Source organism: Pleurodeles waltl, chromosome 10 (genome assembly GCF_031143425.1).
Source record: "Pleurodeles waltl isolate 20211129_DDA chromosome 10, aPleWal1.hap1.20221129, whole genome shotgun sequence".
In the NCBI taxonomy this organism is placed as follows: domain Eukaryota; kingdom Metazoa; phylum Chordata; class Amphibia; order Caudata; family Salamandridae; genus Pleurodeles; species Pleurodeles waltl.
Genome location: NC_090449.1, coordinates 469,264,692 through 469,281,991, shown reverse-complemented (window position 1 = coordinate 469,281,991; position 17,300 = coordinate 469,264,692). Strand labels below are relative to the sequence as shown.

The 17,300-nt window shown below is 45.8% G+C and overlaps 1 long non-coding RNA gene across 1 annotated transcript; it reads left to right on the top strand.

The window, feature by feature from the left end:
* The first annotated feature begins 821 nt into the window (after positions 1-821).
* On the top strand, positions 822-15,825 carry LOC138260773 (uncharacterized). The gene is made up of 3 exons (XR_011198980.1): positions 822-957; positions 1,044-1,150; positions 15,581-15,825. It is a non-coding gene; the product is annotated as an uncharacterized lncRNA (long non-coding RNA).
* The last annotated feature ends 1,475 nt before the right edge of the window (positions 15,826-17,300 follow it).

Here is a 17,300-nt window from a genome sequence, read left to right as displayed (position 1 = left end):
AACACAAATACGACATGAGGGCGAAGGTGAGGCGCAGAAAGAGCAAAAGGCTTCACTTCAGGGCGATTGCCGTATAAAATGGCGGTCGCGCTGAAGTGTTAACAGACGGAGCGAGTCTCCGGCAGCACGCGCGCAGGCAAGAAAGGTGCGGCTACAAGCCGGCTGTTCACAATCCAGAGCGCGTTGTGAAAACACGCTTATAAACACAGAAACCAAATGGAACAATAAACTTGTATAACCGTTAGACAAATAGAATGAGAAGTATTATGATGACTGCGAGCAGCTTAGAAAAGAGGGGAGTTCTCAGTCAGGATATGTAGTATACGACTTAGTGGTTGGTGATTAGTGGATTTTCCTTTGACTACAGTTTGCTTCCCATTGGCTACATGTTCATTGCCTCATGGGAATTGTAGTTCTTGGCTGCTGCTCCCGTTTAATAAAATTAGAAAAGAAATGCATAATGCTCGGCTCCGTGTCTTTAATAAAATTAAGACTTTCCTTCGTAAACTTACTAGGAAAATCTACATTATGCTGCAGGGTTGACCAATTTATGTGGCATGAAAATTCCAGTTATGCATTTACAATGCTAATAGCTCTAACTCACGAAAATGCGAGACCTATTGCATTGCAAATGCTTGTTTCGTAAAAGCTGTGTGGGGGAAAGGACACCTCAAGCGAGAGCGCCGGATGAGAGCGCAGTCGGTACTACATTTCCCAAGAATCATTGTGGATACAAACCACAACGTCTTGTGCGAACACACCAATTGCCTTTAAAAATGAACGGGCTAAGTATCACGTCAAGCCACTCAATGGAATGGAGACTTCAAGTGCAGGCACGACGCTGGAATTCTCAAGAAAAACGAAGGATGGAAGGGATCCACTGGCCACGGAAAAAGCGGGCCCCTCGGAACTTCGCTACCCGTACCAAAAGAGCAAATATAGCCACATGCCCAGGAGGTAGGAAGTTGATAACGATACGTTGTTTTTTAAACTTTTTAAATTACTTCTGATAATAGCTCTAAAACAACACTTTCTCTTTTCAGCAAATTCCTTACAGTACACGTTCTATCACTGTGGAGGTGAAGAGAGCGTGGTACATCCCGAGGGACAGTCTACTTGAGCCCCAAGAAAAAAATGCATCACCCAGCTGGTACGTGTTACAACATTCAACTCTAATTCGATTGAAATCACAAAAATTGATCGAAAACATTGGGGAATGGTATCATTACAAAAACCCTTTAAGAAACTAACTTTGTTCATCCTAAAAAGAAATAGGAACATACAGAACAGTTTGGTCCACTCGAATACAAAAAAACAGACCACAGCACAATCTCAGAAATTTGCTAAGACTACCTCTGATAATTGGGACACCACAAGTGTGGAAATTGCATTGCATGCGAAGCAATAATTGAATTAAGTATTTTAATCTATAACAATATTAAAATTAAACATAATGAGTTTACTAACTGTCGCTCTAAGAATGTGGTATATTGCATACTGTGCCTGTGCAATAAGGCATATATTGGACAGACCAGGCAAGAAATCAGACATCGCATCAGCCAACATAAGTCCTGAATAAGATGTCATACAATGTCAGCTCCATTGGATGAACACTTTTCTCAAAATGGAAATAAGGTGTCAGATTTAAGGTAGACAATTTTAAGGCAAATATAATCTGGCAATGAAAGGGCACTATTAAGACAAGAAGCCTTTATGATATCGAAATTGCGTACTGCAGAAACAGGCCTTAACAAAATATCAGAAACATATTTTAGCCAATCGTTAGGCTAACATAACATCAGACAAATTGTCACTGTGATTACTCCTGAAAATTACAAACATTGGAACTCTCACCACCTAATCCAGTACAACTAGGTGTATATATCCAACTCTATCTCTTTGCCATGACCCCATTGATATGTGAAACAAAAAACATCACTTTTTTCACAAATGCCGGGTTACAGAAAAGACACGTCAAGCCAGAGTGCTGGACGAGAGCCCACACAGTACTACATTTCCCAAGAATCCTTGTGAATAAAAACCACAACGTCATGTGTGAATGCACTAATCGCCTTTAAAAATGAAAATGCCGAAGACTCACTTCAAGCCACTCAACAGAAAGGAGACATCAAGTACAAGCACAATGCTGGAATTCTATGTCAGGACCGGAGGCGAGGATTCTGCAGATCTTTCTTCACTTTTTATTTACCTGCAAGTTCAAAGTTCATAAGAAAAACATAATAAACTACATGTCCCATGAGTCTGTTCCTATAGCAACCAATGTTCAATGAGACGCCGTTCCAACCAAGTGTATAAATGCCTTCGTCCACGTCATTCTCCCTCTTTCTTTACTGCTGTCAGTGTCAGATAAGTGCCCTTACAGCCTCTGAGTGCTCTTTACTATTTACAATTACTGTTATTTACTATATTGTATATGTTTTGTGCACGTTCGCGTGTTTTTAGTGTTATAGCAAGCAACAAGCGTTGCTAGGGACGCATTGCCGTAGCACAGCAGGCTTTCAGCCCGAGTGCACTTTTGACACGCGGTGACGCGTCGGGCCTGCTAGAGGGCGCGCATCTTTGGAATTTGTGCATTTTTCTGGTGCTGAGTTGCTTTGCGCTCGGATTTTCCACACGTTAGGGGTCTTCTTGAGCCAAGGCTCTGATTAACCCCTCCAACTCCCCACTTTACACTCCGTTTGGCGGTTGCTTGCTACCGAAGCTGGAAGATTGCCCTTGGGCCACATTTTGACGCTATGCCGGATATCGACCCAAAAATGTGTATCTTCTTTGCGAAGTACACTAAGGACCCCAAGAAGGGTATTGACCATTCCTGGAGAGCATGCCAGGACAAACTCCTTGATGTGTTGGTTTCCCTGACACAGATCATCCAACTGGCTGAACTTGTCAAGCAGTCTAAAACCCCCTACCAATGGATGTTGTAGCTGGGTGGGCCCAGAAGGCAGTTTGTCTCCTGGGTAATGATAATTGCTCCATTTCAGCCGAGAGGCGCCGGTCCTTGCTCATTAAAATCCACCCCAAGTTGGGGGAGTTGTCTACTTCGGAGGCAGGGGCGGTCGCCCAGGGCAATTTATTTGGTGATCCTTTTGTTAAGGAGTTAGGTAAATTTGTCGCCACCTTTTCTGCACTCGACAAGGCGTAGTCTTCTATCAAGAAGATATTTCCGTGCAAGTTTTTTGAGGAGCCAGACGAGGCAGGGGTCGCTCATCCAGCTACCAGTATCAACAAGGCCCCGGCTCCTACAGGAACAATGGATGGCGAGACGGTCGCCAAGGAGCCTTCTTCCCAACAGAGGCAGGGGGAAAGGCAGAGCGAACAGAATCGTCTGGGGTGGAGTCAACGCCACAGGAGGGCCTTCTGACAAGGATTACCCCTTCTTCCCCTCAAAAAAATTGGAGGGATGTTACATTTTTTCAGGCACAATTGGGAGCTCATAACCTCCGATGCTTGGGTGTTGCAGACAGTGTCTGGTTTTCACATCGAGTTTTGGGGAACTCCGATCCAGGAGAAGCTTCCGACACCATTAGTTTTTTCAACAGCGGATTCTGCTCTAATAGACTCAGAGGTCCAGGAGCTCCTTCGGAAAGGAGCCATAAGCAACTCTACCCTCCACCCCAGGGGTTTTGGAAGCAATCTCTTCCTTGTAGAGAAGACGGACAAGGAGTTTCGACCTGTAATCAATCTCCGATCATTCAACGAATGGGTGAGTTACAGACATTTCAAAATGGAGGGTATTCACATGCTCCGGGATCTCCTGTTACGGGAAGATTGGATGGTCCTTCTGGACCTCAAGTACGCCTATCTCATAATTCCGATTTTCCCTCCTCATCGCAGGTTTCTGCAATTTCTGTGGAAGGGTCAGGTGTTCGAGTTCACCGCTTCGGACTGTCGTCGGCACCATGGTGCTTTACCAAACTTCTCAAGCCGGTAGTGGAGTTCTTCTGCTCTTGAGGGATCCGCCTCATCATTTACCTGGACGATCTCCTTCTGATGGATCAATCCAGGTCCCAATTTATATCCAATGCGAACACGACTATTGTACTTCTGCAGGAGTTGGAGTTTGTGATCAACCAACAGAAATCAGAGCTTCTGCCTTCGCAGTCGATGATTTTTCTGGGGTTCCTCGTAGATTCCCAATCAGCATCTCTCAGTCTCCCAAACCCAAAGATCTCCAAGATCAAGAAGGAGTTAAGTAAGGTCCTGAGGCGTGACAGGATCTAACTACAGAAACTTGCCAGAGTGGTGGGTCTGCTCTCCTCATCGATTCAGGCCATTTTTCCAGGCCCCCTCGACTACAGGGCTCTCCAGCGCCTCAAAGCCACCTTCGACGTGGTTTAACATATTCTGAACTCGTCTCTTTCTCCCCAGGGGCGAGAACGGAGTTGCAATGGTGGCTAGACCACATGGAGACATGGAATGGCAGGGCCATATTTGGAGCCTCCCCAGACCTTGTCATAGAGTCGGACGCCAGTCGTCCTGGATGGGGAGACCGATGCGGGGACATCTCGTTCGGGGGATGTTGGACCCCTCAGGAGCTCAATATGCACATCAATTGTCTGGAACTCCTCGCGTGCTCTTTTGCGATCAGGTCTCTGACTCGGGACAGAGTTTCCTGCATTGTTCTTCTTCGGATGGACAACGTGTCAGCAGTGCAATATATAAACCGCTTAGGGGGCACTCGTCGAAGGCCCTGGCGGAGCTAGCGAAGGATTTTTGGTACTTTTGCCTCCAACATCAGATCTCTGTCAAGGCGGAGTACCTTCCAGGTTCCCAGAACACTCTGGCGGACTAGAGTTCCAGGTTCCTGATGGACTCCAGCGATTGGCAGCTGGATCAGGTGATTTTTTTCAGGCGATCATGGACCAGTGGGGTCCATGGTCAGTGGATCTCTTTGCGTCCAGATGGAGCACCCATCTACCACTGTACTTCAGCTGGCGCCCGGATCCAGGGGCAGCAGTGGTAGATGCGTTCCTGCAGAACTAGGGACCACACCAGGGGCATGCGTTTCCCCCTTTCCTTCTGATCCCGAGAGTATCAGCCCAGGTACGTCGTCAGGAAGCAACGGTGGTACTAATAACCCATCTGTGGAGAACCCAGGCATGGTTTCAGTCTCTTCTGGAGCTCTTATGCGATTTTCCAATCCGTCTTCCGGACTCTCCCTCAATTCTCCAGGACCCTGCGGGACACTTCCATCCCCTGGTCCTTCATGGCCATCTACCTCTGGTAGCCTGGAAGATTTCTGGACTCGCTGGCAGGACTGCCGACTTTCACAGGAGGCTAAGAAATTCATTGCACAGGCCTGGGCTCCAGGGAAAGGTAAGCAGTACAGGTCCGCATGGAATAGGTGGGCCCGCTTGTGTGTGGACAGGCATGCCGATCCCATGGGGGCCCAAATTACGAATATCCTAAATTTTCTTGCGGAACTGGCGGGCTGGTTTGTCTTATTGTACAGTAAATTCCTTTAGGTCGGCCATCTCGGCGGGTCATCCCCCTCTCGATAACCGCACAGTTGGGGAGCACCCTTGGGTCTATAAATTTCTTGAAGGTATCAGACTTTCCAAACCTCCGGAACCCAGGTATTCGGAGTTATGGGACATCAACCTGGTTCTTTGTCTGTTATCCTCGTGGCAGGACAATCAATATCTTTCAAGGAAGGAGTTGTCAGCTAAGCTGGCTATGTTATTGTGTCTTATTTCGTGCGAAAGGGTGTCGGATGTCAGAGCCCTAGATGTTTTGGATAGAGTTTTCTCCCCAGAAGGAGTAACTTTCACTGTTTCTAGGAGGACCAAAAGTAATACCGGGTCGGTATCTTATACTGCGTTCCCTCAGATCCCTAAATTATGCGTGATGAGATGCTTAAAGGTTTACGAGGAGGTGACAGCCGAGCTTCGGCCTCCTGGTGTACGTCAACTGTGAATTTCCTTGAAGAAACCTTTTAAGGCGGATTCCTCCCTTTCAATCGCCAGGTGGATCAGATGGATCTTGGCGGAAGCAGGTATCAATGTATGGGTTTTCGGGGCACATTCCGCTCGAGGTGCCATGGCCTCCAAAGACATCCAAGTGGGTGGCAGATTGGAAGACATCATGAATGCGGCGGATTGGTCTTCAGAATCTAGCTTTAAAAAGTTATATTTTAAACTTACACACAAAGCAGCCTCTTTGGTGGTGAGTAAGCTTTGAACTTGCATAATCCTCGCCTCCGGTCCTGACATAGAATGAGAAATTTCCTTTAAAAAAAAAAAACACTTTGGTGGCAGGTGATGGTTCTTCTGCCTCGGATTTGGAGGCTCGATCAACGTCTTTGGGCAGGAAGTATGTTTCCCGTGAAGATGTGGGACATTCTGGCCCATGTGAGGGAGAACCTGGGCTTTCCTTCTTTCCAGTCAGCAGAGACGTGGTCCCACTTTGTTCCCCCATATGTTACATCTTCTAGATTTGCCATGCCATTTCAGGGTCCTGTTAAGGATTTGGTGCAGAGGGAATGCAAGGATGTGGATATGATTCAGGTCCCTCGCTTTCTGCACACATTTTTTTTTGGGAGGGGGAGGATGCCCTTCCTCATTCTGTTTGTCTGGATTTAACCCTGGTTACCTTGATGGGCAAGATGGCAGTCAATCCGGAGGACTGTACTCCTGCTGTTGCCACAGATAGGAAGGTGGATTCTGGTCTAAGGAAGCATTTGCAGCTGAGAATTTGGCTTTCTGGGCAAGTCTTTTTCTCTACCTATTCGGCACAATCCTGGTGCAGGACTTTGATAAGCTGGCTGTAGCCATTCAGGAGGGGTCTGAGTGATTTAATTTATTGGTGGTCATGGAACAGCAGGCGAGACTGCTAGCTGACATTCCCTTGGATATATTATATGGATGTCCGCTGTGTTCCCTGGGGCTCTGATTGCAGCCAGATGTTCTCTGTGTTTGAGACAGTGGAATGCAGACCCTGGGGAGAAGGCCGCCCTGATGAGGATCCAGATCGAGAGTCAGACGCTGTTTGGGAAACAGTTGGCAGCCATGATCTCCAAGACGTTTAAGAAGAGAAAGAATGCCATGCCATATAAAGGAGGTTCCTCTGCTGATAAAGGATGGAAAAAGGCTTGTAAATCCTGCCCTAAACATGAGTCTCGGACATCTTCTTTTCGGAGGAGGAGGTTTCAGCCCCGGTTTTCTCCGAAACGCACTGTTCCTGCTCAGAATGGGGCCTCAAAGAAGGGTTCCTGACAATCACTGTTCCGGTGGGGCATTACAGCTTGGAGGCAGGCTACACTATTTTCTGTCCGTTTGGCAACAGGATGTATCAGACCAATGAGTGCTGAAAATTGTGGCAAATGGCTACACAATAGAATTTGATCATGTTCCTCTATATACTGGTGTTTTGCTGACTCCAGTTCCTGTGGCAGGGGAAAAGAGGTTTGCCCTAGATGGGGTCTGAGAGTTGTGGAAAAAGGGACCATCTGCAGGGTTCCTGTGGCAAAGCACAGAAAAGGGGCCTATTCCATCTTGTTTCTGGTTCAGAAAGAGTCTGGGGCTTTTCACCCTGTTGTGGATCTCAAGTGGGTCAGTTCCTGGATCAAAGCTGTTCATTTCCGAATGTTGACTGTTCATGCAATTATTACGCTGATTTGTCCAGGATACTTTTTTGGAAACCATGGATCTGCAGGATGCCTATCTGCATGTCCCTGTCACAGTGCACTCTCAAACCTTTCTGCAGTTTGCGATAGGGGGTGAACATTTCCAGTTCTGTGTTCTTCCCTTTGGGCTCAAGTCGTCACCCTTGGTGTTTACAAAGGTTCTGGCACCTCTGATGGCTATTCTTCATGAAGTTGGAGTGTTTGTGCATCCTTTTTTGGACGATCTCTTGGTTCAGATCCCAAGCGAGTCCCAAATTCATGTGATAAGAGCATTGCAGGTCCTCCAAGTGCACGGATTTGTGATAAACTGGGTAAGGTCAGATTTGAATCCATGGTGTTCACTGCATCAAATAGTTTGACTCTCAGAGTGTTGGTGACATTGTCGCAGAGAAAGTTGGTCATCCTGCAGGATCAGGTTTTGTCTTTATTGGCTGAGGCTGCTCCCCTGGCTCTAGAGTGGTTGCGGGTGCAGGGCCACTTAGCGTCAGCTGAGTTCCTGCTCCCTTGGGCCAGATTTCATGTGCACAGTCTGGCCAACTGGATTCTCTCTCATTGGTCTCCTGGGGCTCTCAGTCTTCAAAAGCATATACTTATGGCAGCTTCTGTCTGCAGGGAACTGTTGTGGTGGTTGAAGCGCAAGCATCTGGTCAAGGGATTCCCCTATCTCCTCCGGTTCGGTGATTGTTACAAAGGATGTCAGTCTCTCCAGTTGGGTGGGTTGGCTGGGGTCGGAGAAGGTTCAGGGGTTTTGATCTCTTCAGGAGTCTCGCAGGTCCTCAAATTGGAGGGAGTAGAAAACTGTTCTTCTGGCTCTGGTGCATTTTCAGGGGCTCCTGTGAGGGAAGGCACCAGGTCCAGGACTCTGAATTTGATTGCTCTGGACATTTTCTTGTGGGCACAGGTTTTGGTTCTGACCCTCCATGCCGGTACATTTGGAGGGTGGTCAATGTCCATACAGATCTGTTGAGAAGAGAAATTCCATCCTTCAATGACTTCTCCCTACACCAGTCTCTGTTCAATCTACTTCTGCTGAGGTGGAGTCTTCCAGTGATAGATCTGTCTGCTTCACCGGGAAATGTGAAGGTGGGGATGTTTTGTTCCCAGAGTTGGTATCCTCTGGCTTGGGCAGTGGACAGGTTGACTTGTCTTTGGCCTCAGGGACTGCTATATGCCTTCCTGCCCTTTCAGTAGGTCAGGGCTTTTCTGGAGAGTGTCTGGAGAGAAGTGGCACAGGTGATTTTGGTGGCTCCACGTTGGCCTTGAGCAAATTGTTTTCCTTTTTTGCAGTTGTTGAAGAGCAGGCCAGAGTGGATTCTACTGGTGCAACCATCTCCACTTGTTTTTCTGAGCATCCCTCTCATGTCCTTGAGGAAATTGCATTTGACGGCATGGAAGTTTAACAGAGGGGCTTGACTGATCTGGTGGTTCCTGAGCAGCTGGCTGTGATTTTACAGGCGTCATGGAGATCGTCCACTCTGCATTCTTTTGCCAGACATTGGAAGGTCTTTTCTTCTTGGTTTTTGAGGAAACAGGTGGATCCTACGATGGCCTCTCTGTTTTTGATTATGCAACTTTAACAGGATGGTGTTAGCCTGGATTTGTCAGTTGCCACTTTGAGGGTCTCAATGGGCAGCAATTCAAGCATTTTGCAGTCCTTGGCAGAATCTGATGGGGGGGCTGAAGCCTAGTTTTTTTCAGGGTCTGTTAAATTTGTTTCCTAGGCTGGTTCGTTCTTTCCCTAACTGGAATTTACAGTTGGTTTTGGATGTCTTGACTGGACCTCCATTTGATCCATTCTCTGGTCATTTTGGCATATGAATTGAAGGGTGTGGTTCCTCCTCCAGGGATCAGGGGTGGTCCACATGGGGTATGGCGGCAACAGTGGCTGAATTGCAGTGGGCTTCTGCGGTGGAAATTTGTATGGCAGCAACTTGGTCCACTTCCCTCCACATTTGTTTGCCAGTCTTTGATTGCTGAGCTGGAATGTTTGGATAATGTTTTGGGTCACAGACGTTTGTCCTCTATGAGGGAATAGAGGTGTTTCTGTGTATTTTCTGGAAATTTTCTTTACTAAAGATTGAGTGTTGCAACTCAGTTGTCCATTTCTGTTTTTACTTGCAATGACTCATTGGTTAAGACGGAAGGCGACGGAGGGACGGGAGGTAATGTGTTCATTACTTAACGGTAATGGCATTACTCCTAGTACTACACCCTTGCCTTCCTTCCAAATTCCCTCCCGCCATCCTGGTACGGAACATATGAGTTTCTGGTTGGCTTGTTTACGTACGTGACTGGGAGGAGGAGGGTTTAGGGCATTTTATTTAGGAAGGGAGGGGTCTATGAGAGGCAAGAGCCTCCTTGGTTACGGAAAGAAGGTGAGGGAGTAGGACTATAAGTAATGCCATTATCGGTAAGCAAGGGACACATTACTGGGTGCACCGACAACAAAAAAAGTTTACTCAAGATTGATTACTCTGGGACGCTTTCCTGACGGTGTACCTCTAACTTTGAGCACCCCTCAAGAAGCATGCTTTATGGCCATGTTTGAAGCATGAATAAGACACTTGCGATCTTTTGAGGCTGAGCCCTATTTTCTTACATCACTTAAAAACTATAAAGTGAAATTCACAGGTGGATAATTAATGAATATGTTTAACAAGCGGGTACCATATGTATTTGTATTTATAATCCTTTCTCTTCCCCCACCCTCCCTATAATATATTACTAGAGTCTGCATCAAGATGAACTATATGATGCCCTGATGATGACCTCATAAGAATTCATGTGCCCAGATTTTATGGAGGTGGAAACGAGTTGGCAAGCATGGCACAAGGAACTATTGTATGACCTCTTTTGAAACATCTAGTTAATTATGTTTCAAGTATTATCAAAAAGTGGATTGAACTCAATGAAGAACGGGCCAATATAGAAACTAATCCTCTTGCATCGAAGGGCTTTGTAACCAATCATCGTTACTCTGATCCAGAGACTTGTTTATGGATAGCTTTTCATGTTTAAAAAGAGATGAGGCTTTGAATAGGATTTGATTGTCTGTATTATATGTGTGTATATATACGTTTTCTTTGGGATTTAAATGTTCTTGTCAGGTGTAGGGAACCGCCTAAGCTCTTTCTTCTCTTTTTAAAGTGGATACTTTAAATTGTATATGCAAGACAGGGATAATGTGTGAAAAGGGGAATTATGAGATACATGGAAAATGAATTATATTGGCACACAGTATTGATGTACTGTTTGGTGTTTGTTTTTAAATTATTAATCAATAGCCAGTGGGGTGTTTTATTGTTTGTAGTTTACACTCCACCCATGGCACACTTTCCCAATGCAGAGTAATGCAAGTCAGCGGTTTGCGCTGCCTTACATAACTCTGGAGTTACCAAGCCCTCAGGGCCACGTAAGGTGGCTTTGCATGGCTTGGTAAATATGACTTAAGCCCTTGCATTGCCTTGTATCGCCTGGTGTGATGAAAGGGTAAATCATGTGGTTAGTAAATCTGGGCCTTAGTACCGAAGCCACAACCTTTGCTGGGGACTCCTAGAGTCATGCTACAAACTGATATATAAGGAAAACTAATTTGAGACGACATGGGGTTTAGAAATAACCACACTGTCCCCCCTGATTTTTAAAAAAATATTTTGCAAATGTGTTTTCGATTTTATCCCACATACCCCGTTTATCTCAGTCTTTATCACATGAGTATGAGGTTAGATATGACATGTTTTAAAAGATCTTTGGCTTTTGCTTTTTCCTTCTTCCTAATATTTATTTTTAGCATCTAAATGGTGTTGATCTGTTCTTGTTAGTTATTTGCTCAGTACATACATTTATGACTGAATACAAGCTGACTAGATACCATGGTGGAATGTACTGCGTATCTTACCTTTACCTATGGAGGTGGGAATTCCACTTATTAACTGGAAGAGGGCCTTTACAAGGGAGAATTCCTTTTCCAGCTGTCGAACAAAGTTACTCAGCTTTGCATAAGGGGCACACTAAATGTGCAGCTGTGTGTTGAACTGCACAGGATCGCATATCATTGATTAGCAGTGTAACTTCACAATCCCGGTCTTCTGTGTAACTGACACTCTGGTGGAAGAGACGCGTGTGGGCCAGGCAGTGCCCAACACTAAGAAGTGCCACTGCTGCTGCATGCATCTTCCATATGGACAATGTCATGGTTGTGTTATCGACCGCAGATGGGCGGTGTAGCAGTAATCAAGGAAATTACTTCATAGCCTTCCCCTGACAAAGACTATAAATGGTAAATGTAAACAGCTGCGAAATACTGTGAGTGAATACCAAAGTGTGATGAACACCCCATTGAGATAATGCTTGAACGGTGGTCACCCAAAAGCCCTCCTTGTATTCGCTATGTAATGTTGGTTGTGCATTGTTCCAACATGATATCTGGCAGATGTCACAAATGTCCTGTAGCCAAACCTAAATACAGGAGACCTACAATATTTGTTTTGTTGTTGCATATTTGAAAACGGTTCAAAAAATAAGTTTAGTCAGTTATGGCAGCAAAGTTTTGAGAGGTAAAAACCGATCATTTCTCCCACCTAAAATGCATTGGGCCACAATTAAGAATAAAGTGGATGTTTCCCCCTCCGAATGATCTGCAAGGCCATTTGTCCGATGTTTTAGACTGCCAGTGGAAGAGATGATGGTAGATTCTCCCTCCATCTGGGCACCCATGGTCTTTCAGAACTAGACTAGGAGGGCTTAGAGGCTGCAGCTGCCGGGGGGTTGGTGGCAGACGACTTCTGGCTACCAGACCCACAGGGTCGGAATGCACCATATCCATGTCCACGCACAGCTTCAGGAGCCTGCGTAGGTCATGGATGGCATAGGGCTTGCGCAGTGGCATGCCCTTTCTGTAGCCTCAATATGGGGTAAAGGAAGAGTGGCCATGAGGTGTCACTGAGAGGCCCAAGGACTTGGCCATAGCGCACAAGTCCTTAAAGCGATCCAGTGCCGAATCTGCCTTCTCTCCAAAGAGACGAGTCTCGTCGAAGGGCATTTCCATGTGGCTGGCTTAGACATTCCCCGACAAGCAGATGTTCTCTGCCAGGCTTGACACCGTAAGTCCATTATCAATGAAAAAACTCTGCCCAGTGAGTTAGTCGTGCCCAAACCACACCTAATAGTGAACTTCGCTGCATCTCTTTTATCCTTCACTGCTTGGGAGAGGATGGCCTGGGTCTCCTACGGGACCTGTGGCAGTACTTGCGTAACCATATCCCACAAGGTATGGGAATAACGGCCCAACAGGCATGCATTGTTCACTGACCGCAGTCCTAGGCTGGCGGAAGAAAGCATTTTCTTTCCTAAGCTACCCAGGCTCTTGGATTCCCTGTCTGGGGGAGTGGCAAAAAACACGCAATAAAAAGTTGAGGCTTAGACTACTTAGCTCTCTGAGGTGGGGTTTTGGGTGACAAAACTACGATCAACCGGACAGGGCAATGGCGGCACGTAATTGTCCTGTTCACAGGAGTCCCTGTGCTGGGCTTGGACCAAGTTCCCAGAAGGACATTGGTCAGTGCTTCATTAAAAGGCAATAGGGGTTCGGTTGAGGAAGCCCCAGGCTGAAGCGCTTTGGTCAAGAGGTAAGTCTTGACTGCCACCGAGGGAGTTCAAGATCAAGGACCTCGGCTGCCCTCTTCACCAACATTGTGTAAGATGCTACTTTTCAAGGGTACCGAAGAACACTGAAAAAAATGTGTAAGAAAAGTCCACTGTTCACGAAGGCATGTTTTTCATCTTGAAGTGATGTTTATTTCCCAGAAGAGTGTAAACAAATAGTGACAATGTCCTTGCCAAACAGCAGCCAACTAACTTTGTCCCAAGGACTTTTTCATGGCTGCAAAATGTTTATACAATATTCCATATCAATCCAAGTTGTTTGTGTTACAAAATCAAGCCAGCATATCAACACACATCCAGTGAAGCTACACCATTACCAACATAGTGTTGTGTTTACAGACACAAAACCAGGAAACATAGATCTGTACCATAGTTTGTGCACACAGATTGGCAGTAACCCTTAAAAAATACAAATAAGAACCCATAGACAAAAGAAGTGACCAGAAAAGTGAACAAGCTCAACTAACAAAAGTGTGCCACCCTTGAAGCCATTGTGGGTAGATAATACACCCACTAGAGTGAATAAAAAGCAATAATAAAGGCGAGACAGTAGAGTTAAGGATAAACCAAAAAAAAAATCATAAACAAAGAGGAGTCATGGAATTACCTGAAAATACTGAGTAATAAGTCAGGAAACTGTATTGACTTATTGAACAGATGTACACCAAACTGGAGGATGCTCCCTCCTCGCTAGCCACGGTGGGTGGACAGAGCAAGCCAGTATCAGCAGAGGTGTCCAGTCCACTGGGACCTCCTAGCTCCTCATACCAGTCCAATGATGTAGAGGTCTCTACTGGTATTCTAAAGGGTCCATTGACCTCTCCCACTCTTCTCCCATGCCTGGCTGCCCCACAAAATGCTCAATGACCGAGCACCAATGGGCCCTGCAGGTGCTGGAACTGTTGTTGATCAATGCCATTCTCACTCTGAGTCGTCGAGGATGAGGAAGGGGCTGGCATCGCCAGTGGGCACTGGCGATGCTGTGAGTGTCTGGATCGGTGCCGGAAAAGGCCACATTGGCATGACCGGTGCCGATCTGGATCTGAGATTGGATTCATGAGACCCCATCGGAGTTGAGACTGGAGTCGCTGGTGCAGAACCTGATGGGGCCTCCTCCGACTGCTTGGGGTCCAAAGGCACTCCGGACGGGTTATCCTGCTCAAAAACTAGGTGCGTGGCCTCGTAAAATATTTAGATTGAGCGATGGGTGTGAGAAAGTAGCCTCTTTCTGAAATGGTCACCCCCACATTTGGCCTGTTTGTGAGTGTGTGTCAGTGTGTTTTTACTCTCTCACTGGGATCCTGCTAGCCAGGACCCCAGTGCTCATAGTTAAAACCCTATTTGTAAGTGTGTTTTGCCTGTCTCACTGGGAACCTGCTAGCCAGGACCCCAGTGCTCATAGTTTGTGGCCTAAAGTGTGTGTTGTCAGTAGTACTTAACTGTGTCACTGAAGTTCTGCTAACCAGAATTCCAGTGCTTATGCTCTCTCCACTTCCAAATTAGTCACTATAGTTTTGTGACTTCATATTCCAATTCCCCTTATAAGTCCCTAGTATATGGTACCTAGGTACCCAGGGCATTGAGGTTCCACGAGATCCTTATGGGCTGCAGCATTTCTTCTGCCGCCCATAAGGAGCTCAGACAAACTCTTCTTCAGGACAGCCACTGCAGCCTAAGTGAAATAGTGCACACACTATTTCACAGCCTTTTTCACTGCACTTAAGTAACTTATAAGTCACCTATATGTCTAAACTTCATTTACTGAAGGCTATTGTTGTAATTTAATAGCGATTAGATTAAGCATTAGCAGAAGACATCTTGTATTTAGCAACTATTGTGAACATTTCACAGAATCCATTTTGTATTGATGGCAGCCATTTTCTCTGCCATGTGCTCGCCATGTGCTCTGTCCTACCTTTCTGTTAACTACTCTTGAAAATCTGTCTAGTGACAAGTTATATTTAGCATCTCCCACTTTCACACATGCCCAACAAGATCTGCAGCTGTTAGTAATCAGTAACAGACAGTAATGTGTCAACTAGTCCTTGAAAGCTGTTAGCCCCTCCTACCTGTCGACTGTGCATTTCCATATGACCTAATATGTATGTGAGTTTTGCTTCTATAATTGTACCACCTTCCTTTTGCCCCTGCGTGGGTATAAAAGGATCATGCTCTCTTAGTTCAGTGTGCTACTTCAAACATTACCGAAGGGTGCTGTTTGAACTGTAGTACCACCTCATGAGGTTTAATAAACTTTGTCTTTTATTTCAGTTTCTGTGCCAACTTCTTCCTACATGCTCTGAGGACTCTGTGCAGAGAAAGGTGAATCCCTTGCACTAGTAGGCCTTGCTGAGGCTTACTTCAACAAATTGGCGCCCAAACAGGGACTCATCGGCGACTCGAACGCCCGACAGATTGGTTGCGACGAAGGATTGGGATCTCACTGCGGACGATCAATGCCTGAGGAGACCCGCGTCTTGGCACCCACGGCGTTTTTCCCTTCTTTCTGATTTGACCATCCAGGTGGCGCCGGTCCTCAACTGAGATCCTTTTTGTTCATTCGTCATGCAGTGACCATTTGGTCGATTTTAGAACTTGGTAGTTGGAACCTGGACGCCCTGTGATTGGTAAGAGCCGTTTTACGGCACTTGCTGTGGGTTTTGATGCCTTTGTTTGGTAATGAAGTTTAGCACCACTTACTGTGGCTCTCGTGTTTTGGGTGACTAGTCAATTTGTGTCCTTTGAATTGATATATAAATTGCAATTTATATAGGCAGGTAATGAGGAGAATTTTCTCCAATTTAATTTTGATTTGAATGGCACCTTAAGTGCTACTTTGATTATAATATTGCATATTCTGCACTATTTTTGGCATGCCTGTTTTTAGCGCACTTCGTAGGATGTGTTGCTATTGTAATGGTACCAATTTGAGACTGGAAGAATCGCAACCGCCACCCCCAGAGGGGACACCTAATAGAGATATGTATGTTAAACATGGTCTTTCTTCTATAATGTACAGGACATTATGGAATAAATACACTCGTCCGGATCCTGAGTTACGTTGGCCTATGCATGGGTCATTTGATTTGCGAAAGATTGAGTATGTGGAACAATGTATGTGTAAGCGAAGGTCTAGGCAAGATATGTTTGACTGTGTACGAATGTGGGAGAAAGAAGTGCGTGGATGAGTGAAGCGTGAGCAAGCCTTGCTTGAGAAAGAGCGGCAGAAGAATGTATATGTGAAAGCATTGGAAATGAGAAAGAAAGAAACAAATGACTTAAAGGAGCTAGAAGAGAAAGAACATAAATTACATGTAACTGGCCAATACACTGTTAGGCAACCTCTCTAGCCTATCCTTAATAAATGACACGATGATTTTTTGTTACCAGATCGCCCTCCACCTCCGTATGTCGTTCCTTCTACCCCTCATGAGTTAGTTAGCTGAGGTCTCCGGTTCGGAGCAACAGAAGATACGAGACAGTCGCTCTATGTTGCCTGCTGACCGTGCGTCTGAACTTAGATCTATTGTTCGTAAAAACAATTCATAGTGTTGTCTCTGCTTCTGAACTTTTAGACAACATGAAAGGGTGGATGAAAAAGGAGCAGCTATAATTTACTGAGGCATTTGGCACAGAAGTTATTGAACTATTTCGGAAATATTCTGATGAGTTAGAGCCCGATGATTTAGCAGCTGATCATAAGCAAATGCGTGATGGTCTTTTTGTTTTCTCCCAGATGGCTGATGCAATCAGGTGTTTGGTGAAATTATGTGTTGTAGCAGTCCGTTTGCAAGAGGAGAAAAGGGCCGTGGACGTAGTTGCACGGACATCGCAGACCGGCGGGGTGCAAGCTTCCATCTTCGGAACAGATAAGACTATGATAGTTCACGCAAGACCAATGGGGGAGGCCGCACCATTGTATGTTCCTCCTAAAGGATTGGGTACAAGTGATGATAAAACTTCTGTTGATGCTAAGGGTTATTTTATTTAT